Source organism: Schistocerca nitens, chromosome 11, assembly GCF_023898315.1.
Source record: "Schistocerca nitens isolate TAMUIC-IGC-003100 chromosome 11, iqSchNite1.1, whole genome shotgun sequence".
In the NCBI taxonomy this organism is placed as follows: Eukaryota; Metazoa; Arthropoda; class Insecta; order Orthoptera; family Acrididae; genus Schistocerca; species Schistocerca nitens.
Window position 1 is genome coordinate 148,901,943 of NC_064624.1, and position 24,185 is coordinate 148,926,127.

The 24,185-nt window shown below is 54.0% G+C and overlaps 23 non-coding genes across 23 annotated transcripts; all 23 read right to left on the reverse strand.

Moving 5' to 3' along the window:
* Nucleotides 1-402: 402 nt before the first annotated feature.
* LOC126214477 (5S ribosomal RNA) lies at nt 403-521 on the reverse strand. Its single transcript, XR_007541932.1, has one exon. It is a non-coding gene; the product is annotated as a 5S ribosomal RNA (ribosomal RNA).
* Nucleotides 522-1,345: 824 nt separating this feature from the next.
* On the reverse strand, nt 1,346-1,464 carry LOC126214241 (5S ribosomal RNA). Its single transcript, XR_007541718.1, has one exon. It is a non-coding gene; the product is annotated as a 5S ribosomal RNA (ribosomal RNA).
* Nucleotides 1,465-2,295: 831 nt separating this feature from the next.
* Nucleotides 2,296-2,414, reverse strand: LOC126214489 (5S ribosomal RNA). Its single transcript, XR_007541943.1, has one exon. It is a non-coding gene; the product is annotated as a 5S ribosomal RNA (ribosomal RNA).
* An 867-nt stretch (nt 2,415-3,281) lies between these two features.
* Nucleotides 3,282-3,400, reverse strand: LOC126214242 (5S ribosomal RNA). The gene has a single exon (XR_007541719.1). It is a non-coding gene; the product is annotated as a 5S ribosomal RNA (ribosomal RNA).
* An 831-nt stretch (nt 3,401-4,231) lies between these two features.
* Nucleotides 4,232-4,350, reverse strand: LOC126214501 (5S ribosomal RNA). Its single transcript, XR_007541954.1, has one exon. It is a non-coding gene; the product is annotated as a 5S ribosomal RNA (ribosomal RNA).
* An 831-nt stretch (nt 4,351-5,181) lies between these two features.
* LOC126214513 (5S ribosomal RNA) lies at nt 5,182-5,300 on the reverse strand. The gene has a single exon (XR_007541965.1). It is a non-coding gene; the product is annotated as a 5S ribosomal RNA (ribosomal RNA).
* An 867-nt stretch (nt 5,301-6,167) lies between these two features.
* Nucleotides 6,168-6,286, reverse strand: LOC126214243 (5S ribosomal RNA). The gene has a single exon (XR_007541720.1). It is a non-coding gene; the product is annotated as a 5S ribosomal RNA (ribosomal RNA).
* Nucleotides 6,287-7,117: 831 nt separating this feature from the next.
* LOC126214526 (5S ribosomal RNA) lies at nt 7,118-7,236 on the reverse strand. Its single transcript, XR_007541976.1, has one exon. It is a non-coding gene; the product is annotated as a 5S ribosomal RNA (ribosomal RNA).
* Nucleotides 7,237-8,067: 831 nt separating this feature from the next.
* Nucleotides 8,068-8,186, reverse strand: LOC126214538 (5S ribosomal RNA). Its single transcript, XR_007541987.1, has one exon. It is a non-coding gene; the product is annotated as a 5S ribosomal RNA (ribosomal RNA).
* Nucleotides 8,187-9,053: 867 nt separating this feature from the next.
* On the reverse strand, nt 9,054-9,172 carry LOC126214245 (5S ribosomal RNA). The gene has a single exon (XR_007541722.1). It is a non-coding gene; the product is annotated as a 5S ribosomal RNA (ribosomal RNA).
* An 831-nt stretch (nt 9,173-10,003) lies between these two features.
* Nucleotides 10,004-10,122, reverse strand: LOC126214550 (5S ribosomal RNA). The gene has a single exon (XR_007541998.1). It is a non-coding gene; the product is annotated as a 5S ribosomal RNA (ribosomal RNA).
* An 831-nt stretch (nt 10,123-10,953) lies between these two features.
* On the reverse strand, nt 10,954-11,072 carry LOC126214562 (5S ribosomal RNA). The gene has a single exon (XR_007542009.1). It is a non-coding gene; the product is annotated as a 5S ribosomal RNA (ribosomal RNA).
* An 867-nt stretch (nt 11,073-11,939) lies between these two features.
* Nucleotides 11,940-12,058, reverse strand: LOC126214246 (5S ribosomal RNA). The gene has a single exon (XR_007541723.1). It is a non-coding gene; the product is annotated as a 5S ribosomal RNA (ribosomal RNA).
* An 831-nt stretch (nt 12,059-12,889) lies between these two features.
* Nucleotides 12,890-13,008, reverse strand: LOC126214575 (5S ribosomal RNA). The gene has a single exon (XR_007542021.1). It is a non-coding gene; the product is annotated as a 5S ribosomal RNA (ribosomal RNA).
* An 831-nt stretch (nt 13,009-13,839) lies between these two features.
* LOC126214587 (5S ribosomal RNA) lies at nt 13,840-13,958 on the reverse strand. The gene has a single exon (XR_007542032.1). It is a non-coding gene; the product is annotated as a 5S ribosomal RNA (ribosomal RNA).
* An 867-nt stretch (nt 13,959-14,825) lies between these two features.
* LOC126214247 (5S ribosomal RNA) lies at nt 14,826-14,944 on the reverse strand. The gene has a single exon (XR_007541724.1). It is a non-coding gene; the product is annotated as a 5S ribosomal RNA (ribosomal RNA).
* An 831-nt stretch (nt 14,945-15,775) lies between these two features.
* Nucleotides 15,776-15,894, reverse strand: LOC126214599 (5S ribosomal RNA). The gene has a single exon (XR_007542043.1). It is a non-coding gene; the product is annotated as a 5S ribosomal RNA (ribosomal RNA).
* An 831-nt stretch (nt 15,895-16,725) lies between these two features.
* On the reverse strand, nt 16,726-16,844 carry LOC126214612 (5S ribosomal RNA). Its single transcript, XR_007542054.1, has one exon. It is a non-coding gene; the product is annotated as a 5S ribosomal RNA (ribosomal RNA).
* Nucleotides 16,845-17,711: 867 nt separating this feature from the next.
* Nucleotides 17,712-17,830, reverse strand: LOC126214248 (5S ribosomal RNA). Its single transcript, XR_007541725.1, has one exon. It is a non-coding gene; the product is annotated as a 5S ribosomal RNA (ribosomal RNA).
* Nucleotides 17,831-18,661: 831 nt separating this feature from the next.
* On the reverse strand, nt 18,662-18,780 carry LOC126214624 (5S ribosomal RNA). Its single transcript, XR_007542065.1, has one exon. It is a non-coding gene; the product is annotated as a 5S ribosomal RNA (ribosomal RNA).
* Nucleotides 18,781-19,611: 831 nt separating this feature from the next.
* LOC126213616 (5S ribosomal RNA) lies at nt 19,612-19,730 on the reverse strand. The gene has a single exon (XR_007541280.1). It is a non-coding gene; the product is annotated as a 5S ribosomal RNA (ribosomal RNA).
* Nucleotides 19,731-20,597: 867 nt separating this feature from the next.
* On the reverse strand, nt 20,598-20,716 carry LOC126214250 (5S ribosomal RNA). The gene has a single exon (XR_007541726.1). It is a non-coding gene; the product is annotated as a 5S ribosomal RNA (ribosomal RNA).
* Nucleotides 20,717-21,548: 832 nt separating this feature from the next.
* Nucleotides 21,549-21,667, reverse strand: LOC126213628 (5S ribosomal RNA). Its single transcript, XR_007541291.1, has one exon. It is a non-coding gene; the product is annotated as a 5S ribosomal RNA (ribosomal RNA).
* Between the last annotated feature and the right edge of the window lie 2,518 nt (nt 21,668-24,185).

The following is a 24,185-nucleotide window of genomic DNA, read 5'->3' on the forward strand; positions in this document are numbered from 1 at the left end:
TCCCGACTTTGCTCGACTGCCGCTCGCTGCCGCTCGGGTCGTGGTCCATATGACAGCGCAAGCACGACAAACGTCTGCGGGACGAGACGAGACGAGACGAGACGACTAAGGAATAAATTCGTGATTACAAATCAAATTTCGAACTCTACACTCCTACACAACAATAGGCGGTGACGGATTTCAGAAATCACCTGCCGATTCGTACTGTTTTGTCGTTTTCAAAGTTTTCTTGGCAAACTTGCTTAGCAAATTCTCCCTCAAACTGAGTTAATTACTGCATTTTCGTACCATTGCAGTAGTTTAAAATGCTTAAGGAAGCATCTTTGTCACAACAGAAAGGTGGTTTGAAAATTGGGCTGGTAGGGGTAGCGACATAAAACAAAAAAAAAAAAAAAGGAAGGGAGCCAACAGCACCCGGGTTTCCCAGGTGGTCACCCATCCAAGTACTAACCGGGCCCAATGATGCTTAACTTCGGTGATCGGACGAGAACCGGTGTATTCATCATGGTATGGCCGTTGGCACTCACGTAACGTAGGAGCACGGCAGAATTCGCGTTCGGCTTTTCTCCCAACACACAAAATGTTAGTTTTCGGCCGCATTTGACGAAAGCACTTCCTTCCGCAACAGCCAGTTCCTCGAGGACGGCGCGGGGGGCGCGCCCGGCGTCCCAGCAGAGCGACGGCCGAATTAGCGGGCGCACCGCCGCGTGTGTGAGACGCACTGCTGCTCGTTGCACCTCCGCGTGCAGCCTTCGACACTAGCGGAGGACGCATCTTGTCCCTGGTGTCCAGCGGACGGCCTGTGCGGGGTGTGGCAGTGTCGTGCTGGAGGGCGCCACTGGTAGCGATGTGGGCTTCCTCGCCTCGCCTCGCCTCGCCTCACACACCGGGTGTGTGCGTAGTTTGCAGTGCATTCACACCAGTCCTATCCCTGTCCCCGTCCCGACTTGTCCCGACTTTGCTCGACTGCCGCTCGCTGCCGCTCGGGTCGTGGTCCATATGACAGCGCAAGCACGACAAACGTCTGCGGGACGAGACGAGACGAGACGACTAAGGGACAGATTCGTGATTACAAATCAAGTTTGGAACTCTACACTCCTACACAACAATAGGCGGTGACGTATTTCAGAAATCACCTGCCGATTCGTACCGTTTTGTCGTTTTCAAAGGCTTCCTGGCAAACTTGGTTAGCACATTCTCCCTCAAACTGAGTTAATTACTGCATTTTCGTACCATTGCAGTAGTATAAAAGGCTTAAGGAAGCATCTTTGTCACAACAGAAAGGTGGTTTGAAAATTGGGCTGGTAGGGGTAGCGACATAAAACAAAAAAAAAAAAAGGAAGGAAGCCAACAGCACCCGGGTTTCCCAGGCGGTCACCCATCCAAGTACTAACCGGGCCCAATGATGCTTAACTTCGGTGATCGGACGAGAACCGGTGTATTCATCATGGTATGGCCGTTGGCACTCACGTAACGTAGGAGCACGGCAGAATTCGCGTTCGGCTTTTCTCCCAACACACAAAATGTTAGTTTTCGGCCGCATTTGACGAAAGCACTTCCTTCCGCAACAGCCAGTTCCTCGAGGACGGCGCGGGGGGCGCGCCCGGCGTCCCAGCAGAGCGACGGCCGAATTAGCGGGCGCACCGCCGCGTGTGTGAGACGCACTGCTGCTCGTTGCACCTCCGCGTGCAGCCTTCGACACTAGCGGAGGACGCATCTTGTCCCTGGTGTCCAGCGGACGGCCTGTGCGGGGTGTGGCAGTGTCGTGCTGGAGGGCGCCACTGGTAGCGATGTGGGCTTCCTCGCCTCGCCTCGCCTCGCCTCACACACCGGGTGTGTGCGTAGTTTGCAGTGCATTCACACCAGTCCTATCCCTGTCCCCGTCCCGACTTGTCCCGACTTTGCTCGACTGCCGCTCGCTGCCGCTCGGGTCGTGGTCCATATGACAGCGCAAGCACGACAAACGTCTGCGGGACGAGACGAGACGAGACGAGACGACTAAGGAATAAATTCGTGATTACAAATCAAATTTCGAACTCTACACTCCTACACAACAATAGGCGGTGACGGATTTCAGAAATCACCTGCCGATTCGTACTGTTTTGTCGTTTTCAAAGTTTTCTTGGCAAACTTGCTTAGCAAATTCTCCCTCAAACTGAGTTAATTACTGCATTTTCGTACCATTGCAGTAGTTTAAAATGCTTAAGGAAGCATCTTTGTCACAACAGAAAGGTGGTTTGAAAATTGGGCTGGTAGGGGTAGCGACATAAAACAAAAAAAAAAAAAAAGGAAGGGAGCCAACAGCACCCGGGTTTCCCAGGTGGTCACCCATCCAAGTACTAACCGGGCCCAATGATGCTTAACTTCGGTGATCGGACGAGAACCGGTGTATTCATCATGGTATGGCCGTTGGCACTCACGTAACGTAGGAGCACGGCAGAATTCGCGTTCGGCTTTTCTCCCAACACACAAAATGTTAGTTTTCGGCCGCATTTGACGAAAGCACTTCCTTCCGCAACAGCCAGTTCCTCGAGGACGGCGCGGGGGGCGCGCCCGGCGTCCCAGCAGAGCGACGGCCGAATTAGCGGGCGCACCGCCGCGTGTGTGAGACGCACTGCTGCTCGTTGCACCTCCTGTCATTCGCAGGGCGCGTGCAGCCTTCGACACTAGCGGAGGGCGCATCTTGTCCCTGGTGTCCAGCGGAGGGCCTGTGCGGGGTGTGGCAGTGTCGTGCTGGAGGGCGCCACTGGTAGCGATGTGGGCTTCCTCGCCTCGCCTCGCCTCGCCTCGCCTCGCCTCGCCTCGCCTCGCCTCGCCCCACGCCGGGTGTGTGCGTAGTTTGCAGTGCATTCGCACCATTCCTATCCCTGTCCCCGTCCCGACTTGTCCCGACTTTGCTCGACTGCCGCTCGCTGCCGCTCGGGTCGTGGTCCATATGACAGCGCAAGCACGACAAACGTCTGCGGGACGAGACGAGACGAGACGACTAAGGGACAGATTCGTGATTACAAATCAAGTTTGGAACTCTACACTCCTACACAACAATAGGCGGTGACGTATTTCAGAAATCACCTGCCGATTCGTACCGTTTTGTCGTTTTCAAAGGCTTCCTGGCAAACTTGGTTAGCACATTCTCCCTCAAACTGAGTTAATTACTGCATTTTCGTACCATTGCAGTAGTATAAAAGGCTTAAGGAAGCATCTTTGTCACAACAGAAAGGTGGTTTGAAAATTGGGCTGGTAGGGGTAGCGACATAAAACAAAAAAAAAAAAAGGAAGGAAGCCAACAGCACCCGGGTTTCCCAGGCGGTCACCCATCCAAGTACTAACCGGGCCCAATGATGCTTAACTTCGGTGATCGGACGAGAACCGGTGTATTCATCATGGTATGGCCGTTGGCACTCACGTAACGTAGGAGCACGGCAGAATTCGCGTTCGGCTTTTCTCCCAACACACAAAATGTTAGTTTTCGGCCGCATTTGACGAAAGCACTTCCTTCCGCAACAGCCAGTTCCTCGAGGACGGCGCGGGGGGCGCGCCCGGCGTCCCAGCAGAGCGACGGCCGAATTAGCGGGCGCACCGCCGCGTGTGTGAGACGCACTGCTGCTCGTTGCACCTCCGCGTGCAGCCTTCGACACTAGCGGAGGACGCATCTTGTCCCTGGTGTCCAGCGGACGGCCTGTGCGGGGTGTGGCAGTGTCGTGCTGGAGGGCGCCACTGGTAGCGATGTGGGCTTCCTCGCCTCGCCTCGCCTCGCCTCACACACCGGGTGTGTGCGTAGTTTGCAGTGCATTCACACCAGTCCTATCCCTGTCCCCGTCCCGACTTGTCCCGACTTTGCTCGACTGCCGCTCGCTGCCGCTCGGGTCGTGGTCCATATGACAGCGCAAGCACGACAAACGTCTGCGGGACGAGACGAGACGAGACGAGACGACTAAGGAATAAATTCGTGATTACAAATCAAATTTCGAACTCTACACTCCTACACAACAATAGGCGGTGACGGATTTCAGAAATCACCTGCCGATTCGTACTGTTTTGTCGTTTTCAAAGTTTTCTTGGCAAACTTGCTTAGCAAATTCTCCCTCAAACTGAGTTAATTACTGCATTTTCGTACCATTGCAGTAGTTTAAAATGCTTAAGGAAGCATCTTTGTCACAACAGAAAGGTGGTTTGAAAATTGGGCTGGTAGGGGTAGCGACATAAAACAAAAAAAAAAAAAAAGGAAGGGAGCCAACAGCACCCGGGTTTCCCAGGTGGTCACCCATCCAAGTACTAACCGGGCCCAATGATGCTTAACTTCGGTGATCGGACGAGAACCGGTGTATTCATCATGGTATGGCCGTTGGCACTCACGTAACGTAGGAGCACGGCAGAATTCGCGTTCGGCTTTTCTCCCAACACACAAAATGTTAGTTTTCGGCCGCATTTGACGAAAGCACTTCCTTCCGCAACAGCCAGTTCCTCGAGGACGGCGCGGGGGGCGCGCCCGGCGTCCCAGCAGAGCGACGGCCGAATTAGCGGGCGCACCGCCGCGTGTGTGAGACGCACTGCTGCTCGTTGCACCTCCGCGTGCAGCCTTCGACACTAGCGGAGGACGCATCTTGTCCCTGGTGTCCAGCGGACGGCCTGTGCGGGGTGTGGCAGTGTCGTGCTGGAGGGCGCCACTGGTAGCGATGTGGGCTTCCTCGCCTCGCCTCGCCTCGCCTCACACACCGGGTGTGTGCGTAGTTTGCAGTGCATTCACACCAGTCCTATCCCTGTCCCCGTCCCGACTTGTCCCGACTTTGCTCGACTGCCGCTCGCTGCCGCTCGGGTCGTGGTCCATATGACAGCGCAAGCACGACAAACGTCTGCGGGACGAGACGAGACGAGACGAGACGACTAAGGAATAAATTCGTGATTACAAATCAAATTTCGAACTCTACACTCCTACACAACAATAGGCGGTGACGGATTTCAGAAATCACCTGCCGATTCGTACTGTTTTGTCGTTTTCAAAGTTTTCTTGGCAAACTTGCTTAGCAAATTCTCCCTCAAACTGAGTTAATTACTGCATTTTCGTACCATTGCAGTAGTTTAAAATGCTTAAGGAAGCATCTTTGTCACAACAGAAAGGTGGTTTGAAAATTGGGCTGGTAGGGGTAGCGACATAAAACAAAAAAAAAAAAAAAGGAAGGGAGCCAACAGCACCCGGGTTTCCCAGGTGGTCACCCATCCAAGTACTAACCGGGCCCAATGATGCTTAACTTCGGTGATCGGACGAGAACCGGTGTATTCATCATGGTATGGCCGTTGGCACTCACGTAACGTAGGAGCACGGCAGAATTCGCGTTCGGCTTTTCTCCCAACACACAAAATGTTAGTTTTCGGCCGCATTTGACGAAAGCACTTCCTTCCGCAACAGCCAGTTCCTCGAGGACGGCGCGGGGGGCGCGCCCGGCGTCCCAGCAGAGCGACGGCCGAATTAGCGGGCGCACCGCCGCGTGTGTGAGACGCACTGCTGCTCGTTGCACCTCCTGTCATTCGCAGGGCGCGTGCAGCCTTCGACACTAGCGGAGGGCGCATCTTGTCCCTGGTGTCCAGCGGAGGGCCTGTGCGGGGTGTGGCAGTGTCGTGCTGGAGGGCGCCACTGGTAGCGATGTGGGCTTCCTCGCCTCGCCTCGCCTCGCCTCGCCTCGCCTCGCCTCGCCTCGCCTCGCCCCACGCCGGGTGTGTGCGTAGTTTGCAGTGCATTCGCACCATTCCTATCCCTGTCCCCGTCCCGACTTGTCCCGACTTTGCTCGACTGCCGCTCGCTGCCGCTCGGGTCGTGGTCCATATGACAGCGCAAGCACGACAAACGTCTGCGGGACGAGACGAGACGAGACGACTAAGGGACAGATTCGTGATTACAAATCAAGTTTGGAACTCTACACTCCTACACAACAATAGGCGGTGACGTATTTCAGAAATCACCTGCCGATTCGTACCGTTTTGTCGTTTTCAAAGGCTTCCTGGCAAACTTGGTTAGCACATTCTCCCTCAAACTGAGTTAATTACTGCATTTTCGTACCATTGCAGTAGTATAAAAGGCTTAAGGAAGCATCTTTGTCACAACAGAAAGGTGGTTTGAAAATTGGGCTGGTAGGGGTAGCGACATAAAACAAAAAAAAAAAAAGGAAGGAAGCCAACAGCACCCGGGTTTCCCAGGCGGTCACCCATCCAAGTACTAACCGGGCCCAATGATGCTTAACTTCGGTGATCGGACGAGAACCGGTGTATTCATCATGGTATGGCCGTTGGCACTCACGTAACGTAGGAGCACGGCAGAATTCGCGTTCGGCTTTTCTCCCAACACACAAAATGTTAGTTTTCGGCCGCATTTGACGAAAGCACTTCCTTCCGCAACAGCCAGTTCCTCGAGGACGGCGCGGGGGGCGCGCCCGGCGTCCCAGCAGAGCGACGGCCGAATTAGCGGGCGCACCGCCGCGTGTGTGAGACGCACTGCTGCTCGTTGCACCTCCGCGTGCAGCCTTCGACACTAGCGGAGGACGCATCTTGTCCCTGGTGTCCAGCGGACGGCCTGTGCGGGGTGTGGCAGTGTCGTGCTGGAGGGCGCCACTGGTAGCGATGTGGGCTTCCTCGCCTCGCCTCGCCTCGCCTCACACACCGGGTGTGTGCGTAGTTTGCAGTGCATTCACACCAGTCCTATCCCTGTCCCCGTCCCGACTTGTCCCGACTTTGCTCGACTGCCGCTCGCTGCCGCTCGGGTCGTGGTCCATATGACAGCGCAAGCACGACAAACGTCTGCGGGACGAGACGAGACGAGACGAGACGACTAAGGAATAAATTCGTGATTACAAATCAAATTTCGAACTCTACACTCCTACACAACAATAGGCGGTGACGGATTTCAGAAATCACCTGCCGATTCGTACTGTTTTGTCGTTTTCAAAGTTTTCTTGGCAAACTTGCTTAGCAAATTCTCCCTCAAACTGAGTTAATTACTGCATTTTCGTACCATTGCAGTAGTTTAAAATGCTTAAGGAAGCATCTTTGTCACAACAGAAAGGTGGTTTGAAAATTGGGCTGGTAGGGGTAGCGACATAAAACAAAAAAAAAAAAAAAGGAAGGGAGCCAACAGCACCCGGGTTTCCCAGGTGGTCACCCATCCAAGTACTAACCGGGCCCAATGATGCTTAACTTCGGTGATCGGACGAGAACCGGTGTATTCATCATGGTATGGCCGTTGGCACTCACGTAACGTAGGAGCACGGCAGAATTCGCGTTCGGCTTTTCTCCCAACACACAAAATGTTAGTTTTCGGCCGCATTTGACGAAAGCACTTCCTTCCGCAACAGCCAGTTCCTCGAGGACGGCGCGGGGGGCGCGCCCGGCGTCCCAGCAGAGCGACGGCCGAATTAGCGGGCGCACCGCCGCGTGTGTGAGACGCACTGCTGCTCGTTGCACCTCCGCGTGCAGCCTTCGACACTAGCGGAGGACGCATCTTGTCCCTGGTGTCCAGCGGACGGCCTGTGCGGGGTGTGGCAGTGTCGTGCTGGAGGGCGCCACTGGTAGCGATGTGGGCTTCCTCGCCTCGCCTCGCCTCGCCTCACACACCGGGTGTGTGCGTAGTTTGCAGTGCATTCACACCAGTCCTATCCCTGTCCCCGTCCCGACTTGTCCCGACTTTGCTCGACTGCCGCTCGCTGCCGCTCGGGTCGTGGTCCATATGACAGCGCAAGCACGACAAACGTCTGCGGGACGAGACGAGACGAGACGAGACGACTAAGGAATAAATTCGTGATTACAAATCAAATTTCGAACTCTACACTCCTACACAACAATAGGCGGTGACGGATTTCAGAAATCACCTGCCGATTCGTACTGTTTTGTCGTTTTCAAAGTTTTCTTGGCAAACTTGCTTAGCAAATTCTCCCTCAAACTGAGTTAATTACTGCATTTTCGTACCATTGCAGTAGTTTAAAATGCTTAAGGAAGCATCTTTGTCACAACAGAAAGGTGGTTTGAAAATTGGGCTGGTAGGGGTAGCGACATAAAACAAAAAAAAAAAAAAAGGAAGGGAGCCAACAGCACCCGGGTTTCCCAGGTGGTCACCCATCCAAGTACTAACCGGGCCCAATGATGCTTAACTTCGGTGATCGGACGAGAACCGGTGTATTCATCATGGTATGGCCGTTGGCACTCACGTAACGTAGGAGCACGGCAGAATTCGCGTTCGGCTTTTCTCCCAACACACAAAATGTTAGTTTTCGGCCGCATTTGACGAAAGCACTTCCTTCCGCAACAGCCAGTTCCTCGAGGACGGCGCGGGGGGCGCGCCCGGCGTCCCAGCAGAGCGACGGCCGAATTAGCGGGCGCACCGCCGCGTGTGTGAGACGCACTGCTGCTCGTTGCACCTCCTGTCATTCGCAGGGCGCGTGCAGCCTTCGACACTAGCGGAGGGCGCATCTTGTCCCTGGTGTCCAGCGGAGGGCCTGTGCGGGGTGTGGCAGTGTCGTGCTGGAGGGCGCCACTGGTAGCGATGTGGGCTTCCTCGCCTCGCCTCGCCTCGCCTCGCCTCGCCTCGCCTCGCCTCGCCTCGCCCCACGCCGGGTGTGTGCGTAGTTTGCAGTGCATTCGCACCATTCCTATCCCTGTCCCCGTCCCGACTTGTCCCGACTTTGCTCGACTGCCGCTCGCTGCCGCTCGGGTCGTGGTCCATATGACAGCGCAAGCACGACAAACGTCTGCGGGACGAGACGAGACGAGACGACTAAGGGACAGATTCGTGATTACAAATCAAGTTTGGAACTCTACACTCCTACACAACAATAGGCGGTGACGTATTTCAGAAATCACCTGCCGATTCGTACCGTTTTGTCGTTTTCAAAGGCTTCCTGGCAAACTTGGTTAGCACATTCTCCCTCAAACTGAGTTAATTACTGCATTTTCGTACCATTGCAGTAGTATAAAAGGCTTAAGGAAGCATCTTTGTCACAACAGAAAGGTGGTTTGAAAATTGGGCTGGTAGGGGTAGCGACATAAAACAAAAAAAAAAAAAGGAAGGAAGCCAACAGCACCCGGGTTTCCCAGGCGGTCACCCATCCAAGTACTAACCGGGCCCAATGATGCTTAACTTCGGTGATCGGACGAGAACCGGTGTATTCATCATGGTATGGCCGTTGGCACTCACGTAACGTAGGAGCACGGCAGAATTCGCGTTCGGCTTTTCTCCCAACACACAAAATGTTAGTTTTCGGCCGCATTTGACGAAAGCACTTCCTTCCGCAACAGCCAGTTCCTCGAGGACGGCGCGGGGGGCGCGCCCGGCGTCCCAGCAGAGCGACGGCCGAATTAGCGGGCGCACCGCCGCGTGTGTGAGACGCACTGCTGCTCGTTGCACCTCCGCGTGCAGCCTTCGACACTAGCGGAGGACGCATCTTGTCCCTGGTGTCCAGCGGACGGCCTGTGCGGGGTGTGGCAGTGTCGTGCTGGAGGGCGCCACTGGTAGCGATGTGGGCTTCCTCGCCTCGCCTCGCCTCGCCTCACACACCGGGTGTGTGCGTAGTTTGCAGTGCATTCACACCAGTCCTATCCCTGTCCCCGTCCCGACTTGTCCCGACTTTGCTCGACTGCCGCTCGCTGCCGCTCGGGTCGTGGTCCATATGACAGCGCAAGCACGACAAACGTCTGCGGGACGAGACGAGACGAGACGAGACGACTAAGGAATAAATTCGTGATTACAAATCAAATTTCGAACTCTACACTCCTACACAACAATAGGCGGTGACGGATTTCAGAAATCACCTGCCGATTCGTACTGTTTTGTCGTTTTCAAAGTTTTCTTGGCAAACTTGCTTAGCAAATTCTCCCTCAAACTGAGTTAATTACTGCATTTTCGTACCATTGCAGTAGTTTAAAATGCTTAAGGAAGCATCTTTGTCACAACAGAAAGGTGGTTTGAAAATTGGGCTGGTAGGGGTAGCGACATAAAACAAAAAAAAAAAAAAAGGAAGGGAGCCAACAGCACCCGGGTTTCCCAGGTGGTCACCCATCCAAGTACTAACCGGGCCCAATGATGCTTAACTTCGGTGATCGGACGAGAACCGGTGTATTCATCATGGTATGGCCGTTGGCACTCACGTAACGTAGGAGCACGGCAGAATTCGCGTTCGGCTTTTCTCCCAACACACAAAATGTTAGTTTTCGGCCGCATTTGACGAAAGCACTTCCTTCCGCAACAGCCAGTTCCTCGAGGACGGCGCGGGGGGCGCGCCCGGCGTCCCAGCAGAGCGACGGCCGAATTAGCGGGCGCACCGCCGCGTGTGTGAGACGCACTGCTGCTCGTTGCACCTCCGCGTGCAGCCTTCGACACTAGCGGAGGACGCATCTTGTCCCTGGTGTCCAGCGGACGGCCTGTGCGGGGTGTGGCAGTGTCGTGCTGGAGGGCGCCACTGGTAGCGATGTGGGCTTCCTCGCCTCGCCTCGCCTCGCCTCACACACCGGGTGTGTGCGTAGTTTGCAGTGCATTCACACCAGTCCTATCCCTGTCCCCGTCCCGACTTGTCCCGACTTTGCTCGACTGCCGCTCGCTGCCGCTCGGGTCGTGGTCCATATGACAGCGCAAGCACGACAAACGTCTGCGGGACGAGACGAGACGAGACGAGACGACTAAGGAATAAATTCGTGATTACAAATCAAATTTCGAACTCTACACTCCTACACAACAATAGGCGGTGACGGATTTCAGAAATCACCTGCCGATTCGTACTGTTTTGTCGTTTTCAAAGTTTTCTTGGCAAACTTGCTTAGCAAATTCTCCCTCAAACTGAGTTAATTACTGCATTTTCGTACCATTGCAGTAGTTTAAAATGCTTAAGGAAGCATCTTTGTCACAACAGAAAGGTGGTTTGAAAATTGGGCTGGTAGGGGTAGCGACATAAAACAAAAAAAAAAAAAAAGGAAGGGAGCCAACAGCACCCGGGTTTCCCAGGTGGTCACCCATCCAAGTACTAACCGGGCCCAATGATGCTTAACTTCGGTGATCGGACGAGAACCGGTGTATTCATCATGGTATGGCCGTTGGCACTCACGTAACGTAGGAGCACGGCAGAATTCGCGTTCGGCTTTTCTCCCAACACACAAAATGTTAGTTTTCGGCCGCATTTGACGAAAGCACTTCCTTCCGCAACAGCCAGTTCCTCGAGGACGGCGCGGGGGGCGCGCCCGGCGTCCCAGCAGAGCGACGGCCGAATTAGCGGGCGCACCGCCGCGTGTGTGAGACGCACTGCTGCTCGTTGCACCTCCTGTCATTCGCAGGGCGCGTGCAGCCTTCGACACTAGCGGAGGGCGCATCTTGTCCCTGGTGTCCAGCGGAGGGCCTGTGCGGGGTGTGGCAGTGTCGTGCTGGAGGGCGCCACTGGTAGCGATGTGGGCTTCCTCGCCTCGCCTCGCCTCGCCTCGCCTCGCCTCGCCTCGCCTCGCCTCGCCCCACGCCGGGTGTGTGCGTAGTTTGCAGTGCATTCGCACCATTCCTATCCCTGTCCCCGTCCCGACTTGTCCCGACTTTGCTCGACTGCCGCTCGCTGCCGCTCGGGTCGTGGTCCATATGACAGCGCAAGCACGACAAACGTCTGCGGGACGAGACGAGACGAGACGACTAAGGGACAGATTCGTGATTACAAATCAAGTTTGGAACTCTACACTCCTACACAACAATAGGCGGTGACGTATTTCAGAAATCACCTGCCGATTCGTACCGTTTTGTCGTTTTCAAAGGCTTCCTGGCAAACTTGGTTAGCACATTCTCCCTCAAACTGAGTTAATTACTGCATTTTCGTACCATTGCAGTAGTATAAAAGGCTTAAGGAAGCATCTTTGTCACAACAGAAAGGTGGTTTGAAAATTGGGCTGGTAGGGGTAGCGACATAAAACAAAAAAAAAAAAAGGAAGGAAGCCAACAGCACCCGGGTTTCCCAGGCGGTCACCCATCCAAGTACTAACCGGGCCCAATGATGCTTAACTTCGGTGATCGGACGAGAACCGGTGTATTCATCATGGTATGGCCGTTGGCACTCACGTAACGTAGGAGCACGGCAGAATTCGCGTTCGGCTTTTCTCCCAACACACAAAATGTTAGTTTTCGGCCGCATTTGACGAAAGCACTTCCTTCCGCAACAGCCAGTTCCTCGAGGACGGCGCGGGGGGCGCGCCCGGCGTCCCAGCAGAGCGACGGCCGAATTAGCGGGCGCACCGCCGCGTGTGTGAGACGCACTGCTGCTCGTTGCACCTCCGCGTGCAGCCTTCGACACTAGCGGAGGACGCATCTTGTCCCTGGTGTCCAGCGGACGGCCTGTGCGGGGTGTGGCAGTGTCGTGCTGGAGGGCGCCACTGGTAGCGATGTGGGCTTCCTCGCCTCGCCTCGCCTCGCCTCACACACCGGGTGTGTGCGTAGTTTGCAGTGCATTCACACCAGTCCTATCCCTGTCCCCGTCCCGACTTGTCCCGACTTTGCTCGACTGCCGCTCGCTGCCGCTCGGGTCGTGGTCCATATGACAGCGCAAGCACGACAAACGTCTGCGGGACGAGACGAGACGAGACGAGACGACTAAGGAATAAATTCGTGATTACAAATCAAATTTCGAACTCTACACTCCTACACAACAATAGGCGGTGACGGATTTCAGAAATCACCTGCCGATTCGTACTGTTTTGTCGTTTTCAAAGTTTTCTTGGCAAACTTGCTTAGCAAATTCTCCCTCAAACTGAGTTAATTACTGCATTTTCGTACCATTGCAGTAGTTTAAAATGCTTAAGGAAGCATCTTTGTCACAACAGAAAGGTGGTTTGAAAATTGGGCTGGTAGGGGTAGCGACATAAAACAAAAAAAAAAAAAAAGGAAGGGAGCCAACAGCACCCGGGTTTCCCAGGTGGTCACCCATCCAAGTACTAACCGGGCCCAATGATGCTTAACTTCGGTGATCGGACGAGAACCGGTGTATTCATCATGGTATGGCCGTTGGCACTCACGTAACGTAGGAGCACGGCAGAATTCGCGTTCGGCTTTTCTCCCAACACACAAAATGTTAGTTTTCGGCCGCATTTGACGAAAGCACTTCCTTCCGCAACAGCCAGTTCCTCGAGGACGGCGCGGGGGGCGCGCCCGGCGTCCCAGCAGAGCGACGGCCGAATTAGCGGGCGCACCGCCGCGTGTGTGAGACGCACTGCTGCTCGTTGCACCTCCGCGTGCAGCCTTCGACACTAGCGGAGGACGCATCTTGTCCCTGGTGTCCAGCGGACGGCCTGTGCGGGGTGTGGCAGTGTCGTGCTGGAGGGCGCCACTGGTAGCGATGTGGGCTTCCTCGCCTCGCCTCGCCTCGCCTCACACACCGGGTGTGTGCGTAGTTTGCAGTGCATTCACACCAGTCCTATCCCTGTCCCCGTCCCGACTTGTCCCGACTTTGCTCGACTGCCGCTCGCTGCCGCTCGGGTCGTGGTCCATATGACAGCGCAAGCACGACAAACGTCTGCGGGACGAGACGAGACGAGACGAGACGACTAAGGAATAAATTCGTGATTACAAATCAAATTTCGAACTCTACACTCCTACACAACAATAGGCGGTGACGGATTTCAGAAATCACCTGCCGATTCGTACTGTTTTGTCGTTTTCAAAGTTTTCTTGGCAAACTTGCTTAGCAAATTCTCCCTCAAACTGAGTTAATTACTGCATTTTCGTACCATTGCAGTAGTTTAAAATGCTTAAGGAAGCATCTTTGTCACAACAGAAAGGTGGTTTGAAAATTGGGCTGGTAGGGGTAGCGACATAAAACAAAAAAAAAAAAAAAGGAAGGGAGCCAACAGCACCCGGGTTTCCCAGGTGGTCACCCATCCAAGTACTAACCGGGCCCAATGATGCTTAACTTCGGTGATCGGACGAGAACCGGTGTATTCATCATGGTATGGCCGTTGGCACTCACGTAACGTAGGAGCACGGCAGAATTCGCGTTCGGCTTTTCTCCCAACACACAAAATGTTAGTTTTCGGCCGCATTTGACGAAAGCACTTCCTTCCGCAACAGCCAGTTCCTCGAGGACGGCGCGGGGGGCGCGCCCGGCGTCCCAGCAGAGCGACGGCCGAATTAGCGGGCGCACCGCCGCGTGTGTGAGACGCACTGCTGCTCGTTGCACCTCCTGTCATTCGCAGGGCGCGTGCAGCCTTCGACACTAGCGGAGGGCGCATCTTGTCCCTGGTGTCCAGCGGAGGGCCTGTGCGGGGTGTGGCAGTGTCGTGCTGGAGGGCGCCACTGGTAGCGATGTGGGCTTCCTCGCCTCGCCTCGCCTCGCCTCGCCTCGCCTCGCCTCGCCTCGCCTCGCCCCACGCCGGGTGTGTGCGTAGTTTGCAGTGCATTCGCACCATTCCTATCCCTGTCCCCGTCCCGACTTGTCCCGACTTTGCTCGACTGCCGCTCGCTGCCGCTCGGGTCGTGGTCCATATGACAGCGCAAGCACGACAAACGTCTGCGGGACGAGACGAGACGAGACGACTAAGGGACAGATTCGTGATTACAAATCAAGTTTGGAACTCTACACTCCTACACAACAATAGGCGGTGACGTATTTCAGAAATCACCTGCCGATTCGTACCGTTTTGTCGTTTTCAAAGGCTTCCTGGCAAACTTGGTTAGCACATTCTCCCTCAAACTGAGTTAATTACTGCATTTTCGTACCATTGCAGTAGTATAAAAGGCTTAAGGAAGCATCTTTGTCACAACAGAAAGGTGGTTTGAAAATTGGGCTGGTAGGGGTAGCGACATAAAACAAAAAAAAAAAAAGGAAGGAAGCCAACAGCACCCGGGTTTCCCAGGCGGTCACCCATCCAAGTACTAACCGGGCCCAATGATGCTTAACTTCGGTGATCGGACGAGAACCGGTGTATTCATCATGGTATGGCCGTTGGCACTCACGTAACGTAGGAGCACGGCAGAATTCGCGTTCGGCTTTTCTCCCAACACACAAAATGTTAGTTTTCGGCCGCATTTGACGAAAGCACTTCCTTCCGCAACAGCCAGTTCCTCGAGGACGGCGCGGGGGGCGCGCCCGGCGTCCCAGCAGAGCGACGGCCGAATTAGCGGGCGCACCGCCGCGTGTGTGAGACGCACTGCTGCTCGTTGCACCTCCGCGTGCAGCCTTCGACACTAGCGGAGGACGCATCTTGTCCCTGGTGTCCAGCGGACGGCCTGTGCGGGGTGTGGCAGTGTCGTGCTGGAGGGCGCCACTGGTAGCGATGTGGGCTTCCTCGCCTCGCCTCGCCTCGCCTCACACACCGGGTGTGTGCGTAGTTTGCAGTGCATTCACACCAGTCCTATCCCTGTCCCCGTCCCGACTTGTCCCGACTTTGCTCGACTGCCGCTCGCTGCCGCTCGGGTCGTGGTCCATATGACAGCGCAAGCACGACAAACGTCTGCGGGACGAGACGAGACGAGACGAGACGACTAAGGAATAAATTCGTGATTACAAATCAAATTTCGAACTCTACACTCCTACACAACAATAGGCGGTGACGGATTTCAGAAATCACCTGCCGATTCGTACTGTTTTGTCGTTTTCAAAGTTTTCTTGGCAAACTTGCTTAGCAAATTCTCCCTCAAACTGAGTTAATTACTGCATTTTCGTACCATTGCAGTAGTTTAAAATGCTTAAGGAAGCATCTTTGTCACAACAGAAAGGTGGTTTGAAAATTGGGCTGGTAGGGGTAGCGACATAAAACAAAAAAAAAAAAAAAGGAAGGGAGCCAACAGCACCCGGGTTTCCCAGGTGGTCACCCATCCAAGTACTAACCGGGCCCAATGATGCTTAACTTCGGTGATCGGACGAGAACCGGTGTATTCATCATGGTATGGCCGTTGGCACTCACGTAACGTAGGAGCACGGCAGAATTCGCGTTCGGCTTTTCTCCCAACACACAAAATGTTAGTTTTCGGCCGCATTTGACGAAAGCACTTCCTTCCGCAACAGCCAGTTCCTCGAGGACGGCGCGGGGGGCGCGCCCGGCGTCCCAGCAGAGCGACGGCCGAATTAGCGGGCGCACCGCCGCGTGTGTGAGACGCACTGCTGCTCGTTGCACCTCCGCGTGCAGCCTTCGACACTAGCGGAGGACGCATCTTGTCCCTGGTGTCCAGCGGACGGCCTGTGCGGGGTGTGGCAGTGTCGTGCTGGAGGGCGCCACTGGTAGCGATGTGGGCTTCCTCGCCTCGCCTCGCCTCGCCTCACACACCGGGTGTGTGCGTAGTTTGCAGTGCATTCACACCAGTCCTATCCCTGTCCCCGTCCCGACTTGTCCCGACTTTGCTCGACTGCCGCTCGCTGCCGCTCGGGTCGTGGTCCATATGACAGCGCAAGCACGACAAACGTCTGCGGGACGAGACGAGACGAGACGAGACGACTAAGGAATAAATTCGTGATTACAAATCAAATTTCGAACTCTACACTCCTACACAACAATAGGCGGTGACGGATTTCAGAAATCACCTGCCGATTCGTACTGTTTTGTCGTTTTCAAAGTTTTCTTGGCAAACTTGCTTAGCAAATTCTCCCTCAAACTGAGTTAATTACTGCATTTTCGTACCATTGCAGTAGTTTAAAATGCTTAAGGAAGCATCTTTGTCACAACAGAAAGGTGGTTTGAAAATTGGGCTGGTAGGGGTAGCGACATAAAACAAAAAAAAAAAAAAAGGAAGGGAGCCAACAGCACCCGGGTTTCCCAGGTGGTCACCCATCCAAGTACTAACCGGGCCCAATGATGCTTAACTTCGGTGATCGGACGAGAACCGGTGTATTCATCATGGTATGGCCGTTGGCACTCACGTAACGTAGGAGCACGGCAGAATTCGCGTTCGGCTTTTCTCCCAACACACAAAATGTTAGTTTTCGGCCGCATTTGACGAAAGCACTTCCTTCCGCAACAGCCAGTTCCTCGAGGACGGCGCGGGGGGCGCGCCCGGCGTCCCAGCAGAGCGACGGCCGAATTAGCGGGCGCACCGCCGCGTGTGTGAGACGCACTGCTGCTCGTTGCACCTCCTGTCATTCGCAGGGCGCGTGCAGCCTTCGACACTAGCGGAGGGCGCATCTTGTCCCTGGTGTCCAGCGGAGGGCCTGTGCGGGGTGTGGCAGTGTCGTGCTGGAGGGCGCCACTGGTAGCGATGTGGGCTTCCTCGCCTCGCCTCGCCTCGCCTCGCCTCGCCTCGCCTCGCCTCGCCTCGCCCCACGCCGGGTGTGTGCGTAGTTTGCAGTGCATTCGCACCATTCCTATCCCTGTCCCCGTCCCGACTTGTCCCGACTTTGCTCGACTGCCGCTCGCTGCCGCTCGGGTCGTGGTCCATATGACAGCGCAAGCACGACAAACGTCTGCGGGACGAGACGAGACGAGACGACTAAGGGACAGATTCGTGATTACAAATCAAGTTTGGAACTCTACACTCCTACACAACAATAGGCGGTGACGTATTTCAGAAATCACCTGCCGATTCGTACCGTTTTGTCGTTTTCAAAGGCTTCCTGGCAAACTTGGTTAGCACATTCTCCCTCAAACTGAGTTAATTACTGCATTTTCGTACCATTGCAGTAGTATAAAAGGCTTAAGGAAGCATCTTTGTCACAACAGAAAGGTGGTTTGAAAATTGGGCTGGTAGGGGTAGCGACATAAAACAAAAAAAAAAAAAGGAAGGAAGCCAACAGCACCCGGGTTTCCCAGGCGGTCACCCATCCAAGTACTAACCGGGCCCAATGATGCTTAACTTCGGTGATCGGACGAGAACCGGTGTATTCATCATGGTATGGCCGTTGGCACTCACGTAACGTAGGAGCACGGCAGAATTCGCGTTCGGCTTTTCTCCCAACACACAAAATGTTAGTTTTCGGCCGCATTTGACGAAAGCACTTCCTTCCGCAACAGCCAGTTCCTCGAGGACGGCGCGGGGGGCGCGCCCGGCGTCCCAGCAGAGCGACGGCCGAATTAGCGGGCGCACCGCCGCGTGTGTGAGACGCACTGCTGCTCGTTGCACCTCCGCGTGCAGCCTTCGACACTAGCGGAGGACGCATCTTGTCCCTGGTGTCCAGCGGACGGCCTGTGCGGGGTGTGGCAGTGTCGTGCTGGAGGGCGCCACTGGTAGCGATGTGGGCTTCCTCGCCTCGCCTCGCCTCGCCTCACACACCGGGTGTGTGCGTAGTTTGCAGTGCATTCACACCAGTCCTATCCCTGTCCCCGTCCCGACTTGTCCCGACTTTGCTCGACTGCCGCTCGCTGCCGCTCGGGTCGTGGTCCATATGACAGCGCAAGCACGACAAACGTCTGCGGGACGAGACGAGACGAGACGAGACGACTAAGGAATAAATTCGTGATTACAAATCAAATTTCGAACTCTACACTCCTACACAACAATAGGCGGTGACGGATTTCAGAAATCACCTGCCGATTCGTACTGTTTTGTCGTTTTCAAAGTTTTCTTGGCAAACTTGCTTAGCAAATTCTCCCTCAAACTGAGTTAATTACTGCATTTTCGTACCATTGCAGTAGTTTAAAATGCTTAAGGAAGCATCTTTGTCACAACAGAAAGGTGGTTTGAAAATTGGGCTGGTAGGGGTAGCGACATAAAACAAAAAAAAAAAAAAAGGAAGGGAGCCAACAGCACCCGGGTTTCCCAGGTGGTCACCCATCCAAGTACTAACCGGGCCCAATGATGCTTAACTTCGGTGATCGGACGAGAACCGGTGTATTCATCATGGTATGGCCGTTGGCACTCACGTAACGTAGGAGCACGGCAGAATTCGCGTTCGGCTTTTCTCCCAACACACAAAATGTTAGTTTTCGGCCGCATTTGACGAAAGCACTTCCTTCCGCAACAGCCAGTTCCTCGAGGACGGCGCGGGGGGCGCGCCCGGCGTCCCAGCAGAGCGACGGCCGAATTAGCGGGCGCACCGCCGCGTGTGTGAGACGCACTGCTGCTCGTTGCACCTCCGCGTGCAGCCTTCGACACTAGCGGAGGACGCATCTTGTCCCTGGTGTCCAGCGGACGGCCTGTGCGGGGTGTGGCAGTGTCGTGCTGGAGGGCGCCACTGGTAGCGATGTGGGCTTCCTCGCCTCGCCTCGCCTCGCCTCACACACCGGGTGTGTGCGTAGTTTGCAGTGCATTCACACCAGTCCTATCCCTGTCCCCGTCCCGACTTGTCCCGACTTTGCTCGACTGCCGCTCGCTGCCGCTCGGGTCGTGGTCCATATGACAGCGCAAGCACGACAAACGTCTGCGGGACGAGACGAGACGAGACGAGACGACTAAGGAATAAATTCGTGATTACAAATCAAATTTCGAACTCTACACTCCTACACAACAATAGGCGGTGACGGATTTCAGAAATCACCTGCCGATTCGTACTGTTTTGTCGTTTTCAAAGTTTTCTTGGCAAACTTGCTTAGCAAATTCTCCCTCAAACTGAGTTAATTACTGCATTTTCGTACCATTGCAGTAGTTTAAAATGCTTAAGGAAGCATCTTTGTCACAACAGAAAGGTGGTTTGAAAATTGGGCTGGTAGGGGTAGCGACATAAAACAAAAAAAAAAAAAAAGGAAGGGAGCCAACAGCACCCGGGTTTCCCAGGTGGTCACCCATCCAAGTACTAACCGGGCCCAATGATGCTTAACTTCGGTGATCGGACGAGAACCGGTGTATTCATCATGGTATGGCCGTTGGCACTCACGTAACGTAGGAGCACGGCAGAATTCGCGTTCGGCTTTTCTCCCAACACACAAAATGTTAGTTTTCGGCCGCATTTGACGAAAGCACTTCCTTCCGCAACAGCCAGTTCCTCGAGGACGGCGCGGGGGGCGCGCCCGGCGTCCCAGCAGAGCGACGGCCGAATTAGCGGGCGCACCGCCGCGTGTGTGAGACGCACTGCTGCTCGTTGCACCTCCTGTCATTCGCAGGGCGCGTGCAGCCTTCGACACTAGCGGAGGGCGCATCTTGTCCCTGGTGTCCAGCGGAGGGCCTGTGCGGGGTGTGGCAGTGTCGTGCTGGAGGGCGCCACTGGTAGCGATGTGGGCTTCCTCGCCTCGCCTCGCCTCGCCTCGCCTCGCCTCGCCTCGCCTCGCCTCGCCCCACGCCGGGTGTGTGCGTAGTTTGCAGTGCATTCGCACCATTCCTATCCCTGTCCCCGTCCCGACTTGTCCCGACTTTGCTCGACTGCCGCTCGCTGCCGCTCGGGTCGTGGTCCATATGACAGCGCAAGCACGACAAACGTCTGCGGGACGAGACGAGACGAGACGACTAAGGGACAGATTCGTGATTACAAATCAAGTTTGGAACTCTACACTCCTACACAACAATAGGCGGTGACGTATTTCAGAAATCACCTGCCGATTCGTACCGTTTTGTCGTTTTCAAAGGCTTCCTGGCAAACTTGGTTAGCACATTCTCCCTCAAACTGAGTTAATTACTGCATTTTCGTACCATTGCAGTAGTATAAAAGGCTTAAGGAAGCATCTTTGTCACAACAGAAAGGTGGTTTGAAAATTGGGCTGGTAGGGGTAGCGACATAAAACAAAAAAAAAAAAAGGAAGGAAGCCAACAGCACCCGGGTTTCCCAGGCGGTCACCCATCCAAGTACTAACCGGGCCCAATGATGCTTAACTTCGGTGATCGGACGAGAACCGGTGTATTCATCATGGTATGGCCGTTGGCACTCACGTAACGTAGGAGCACGGCAGAATTCGCGTTCGGCTTTTCTCCCAACACACAAAATGTTAGTTTTCGGCCGCATTTGACGAAAGCACTTCCTTCCGCAACAGCCAGTTCCTCGAGGACGGCGCGGGGGGCGCGCCCGGCGTCCCAGCAGAGCGACGGCCGAATTAGCGGGCGCACCGCCGCGTGTGTGAGACGCACTGCTGCTCGTTGCACCTCCGCGTGCAGCCTTCGACACTAGCGGAGGACGCATCTTGTCCCTGGTGTCCAGCGGACGGCCTGTGCGGGGTGTGGCAGTGTCGTGCTGGAGGGCGCCACTGGTAGCGATGTGGGCTTCCTCGCCTCGCCTCGCCTCGCCTCACACACCGGGTGTGTGCGTAGTTTGCAGTGCATTCACACCAGTCCTATCCCTGTCCCCGTCCCGACTTGTCCCGACTTTGCTCGACTGCCGCTCGCTGCCGCTCGGGTCGTGGTCCATATGACAGCGCAAGCACGACAAACGTCTGCGGGACGAGACGAGACGAGACGAGACGACTAAGGAATAAATTCGTGATTACAAATCAAATTTCGAACTCTACACTCCTACACAACAATAGGCGGTGACGGATTTCAGAAATCACCTGCCGATTCGTACTGTTTTGTCGTTTTCAAAGTTTTCTTGGCAAACTTGCTTAGCAAATTCTCCCTCAAACTGAGTTAATTACTGCATTTTCGTACCATTGCAGTAGTTTAAAATGCTTAAGGAAGCATCTTTGTCACAACAGAAAGGTGGTTTGAAAATTGGGCTGGTAGGGGTAGCGACATAAAACAAAAAAAAAAAAAAAAGGAAGGGAGCCAACAGCACCCGGGTTTCCCAGGTGGTCACCCATCCAAGTACTAACCGGGCCCAATGATGCTTAACTTCGGTGATCGGACGAGAACCGGTGTATTCATCATGGTATGGCCGTTGGCACTCACGTAACGTAGGAGCACGGCAGAATTCGCGTTCGGCTTTTCTCCCAACACACAAAATGTTAGTTTTCGGCCGCATTTGACGAAAGCACTTCCTTCCGCAACAGCCAGTTCCTCGAGGACGGCGCGGGGGGCGCGCCCGGCGTCCCAGCAGAGCGACGGCCGAATTAGCGGGCGCACCGCCGCGTGTGTGAGACGCACTGCTGCTCGTTGCACCTCCTGTCATTCGCAGGGCGCGTGCAGCCTTCGACACTAGCGGAGGGCGCATCTTGTCCCTGGTGTCCAGCGGAGGGCCTGTGCGGGGTGTGGCAGTGTCGTGCTGGAGGGCGCCACTGGTAGCGATGTGGGCTTCCTCGCCTCGCCTCGCCTCGCCTCGCCTCGCCTCGCCTCGCCTCGCCTCGCCCCACGCCGGGTGTGTGCGTAGTTTGCAGTGCATTCGCACCATTCCTATCCCTGTCCCCGTCCCGACTTGTCCCGACTTTGCTCGACTGCCGCTCGCTGCCGCTCGGGTCGTGGTCCATATGACAGCGCAAGCACGACAAACGTCTGCGGGACGAGACGAGACGAGACGACTAAGGGACAGATTCGTGATTACAAATCAAGTTTGGAACTCTACACTCCTACACAACAATAGGCGGTGACGTATTTCAGAAATCACCTGCCGATTCGTACCGTTTTGTCGTTTTCAAAGGCTTCCTGGCAAACTTGGTTAGCACATTCTCCCTCAAACTGAGTTAATTACTGCATTTTCGTACCATTGCAGTAGTATAAAAGGCTTAAGGAAGCATCTTTGTCACAACAGAAAGGTGGTTTGAAAATTGGGCTGGTAGGGGTAGCGACATAAAACAAAAAAAAAAAAAGGAAGGAAGCCAACAGCACCTTTTTTTTTTTTTTTTTTTTTTTTCTTTTTTTTTGTTTTTTTTTTTTTTTTTTTTTTTGCTTTATTATTTACAGCACCTTTTTTTTTTTTTTTTTTTTTTTTTACGGGCCTCCCATCTCCCCTTATAGCCCGGCCGTATCGCTCTCCACAAAACGCCTTCTATTGGCGAGCTTCATGAGCTATATAGGTGCTGTTTACTCCATGTCCCATGACGAACGGATGAAAAAGAAATAGTATCCTCTGTAGGTAGCTGTGAAATTATCGACGTCCGTCGGGAGAAAGCGGCAGAAGCCAAAAAAAATCCATAAACCATGAAATCTTCTAAATGGAAACAATAAAGCCACCAGAAAAAGCAAGGTGCCAGAATAGAAAATATAAAAGAGAAAAATATAAAAATAGAAAAATATAAAAATTAAGCCATTTCCTCAGGTGCTCTATTACTGGAAAAGTCCCACATCAGTAAAGCTGAGGAGGAAAGTCCATCAAGTGGATAAATAAAGCTAAAAAGGAGAAAATTAAAGGCACTGCGTGGTAATACTAAAAGGAGACCCAAAACATCACTGCCGCCATATGGGAGACCTACATGAGGAAGTCAGTACTACTGAAAGAAAAAGTGCCGCGATCCACAGCATAAAAATAATCAAAAACAAGGAGAAACTAACTATACCAGTAAAGAAAATGACACAAAAAGAAGAAAGTATAGGTCCTCTGATTACATGTATTTCTATAATTGGTCGTTCCAGGAAAACACAGCTCGAGCGGTCACAGTAGAAAAAGTAGACCAAAAACATGTTACGTAGCCATCGACATCCGGATAAAAGCATGAGCAAGGGCAACCTTCAAAAAATTCGCGAAAGTAGCATGATAGCCAGGCATTGCTTCAGCTTGTTCATGCTGAGTCCACAAGTAAGTAAGAAAGTCCAAATCGGTTGTCAATTTCAGGAAAAACAATGCAAAAACGGTATGACCCAGGAGCCACACCGTGGCATTCTTCTTAGTATTCGGGTAGGCGGCGCACTGTGGGATTAAAGCGTCGGTCGGCAAGACAGAACGCGTATCCACCCGATTGATAAGGCGAATCATATCGCTGGCGGTATTCCAAACACTGGAATAATGGTCACACACAAAACGGTGTTCAAGTGTATCGTCCACAGCACACAAGTCACAAGCTCCAGACGAGATGAGATTAATGGAGTGGAGCTTCTCATTCGTAGGGAAGGTACGATGCACGACCTTGTACCACACGGCGTGTACAGAGGGAGGAAGAACATTGCTGGCAAGATTTCTCCATACCGTGGCCCAGTTATACCACGGTAGCCGATACTCCCACTTACAACGCACAGGAGACCCACGGAAAGCAGAAACGACGTCGCAGACTCGAAGGCTGGGAACGTCACAGAGCTCCAGGTAGCTGTTGTCCATATAGTAGCGACGCACATAATTAAGATAAAAGGGAATGTGCGAAACATTCACCGGCGCCGCTGCAGACGTAGGACGATACATATTAAAGACCGCCGCAGTAGTACCATTCGGGGCCCTCTCCATAACAACAGTGGTCCGTTTCCAAAGGAGAGCAGAACACTTCGCGCGAAGATCTACGAGGCCCAAACCACCATCTGTTGGGCTTAGAGTACAGGT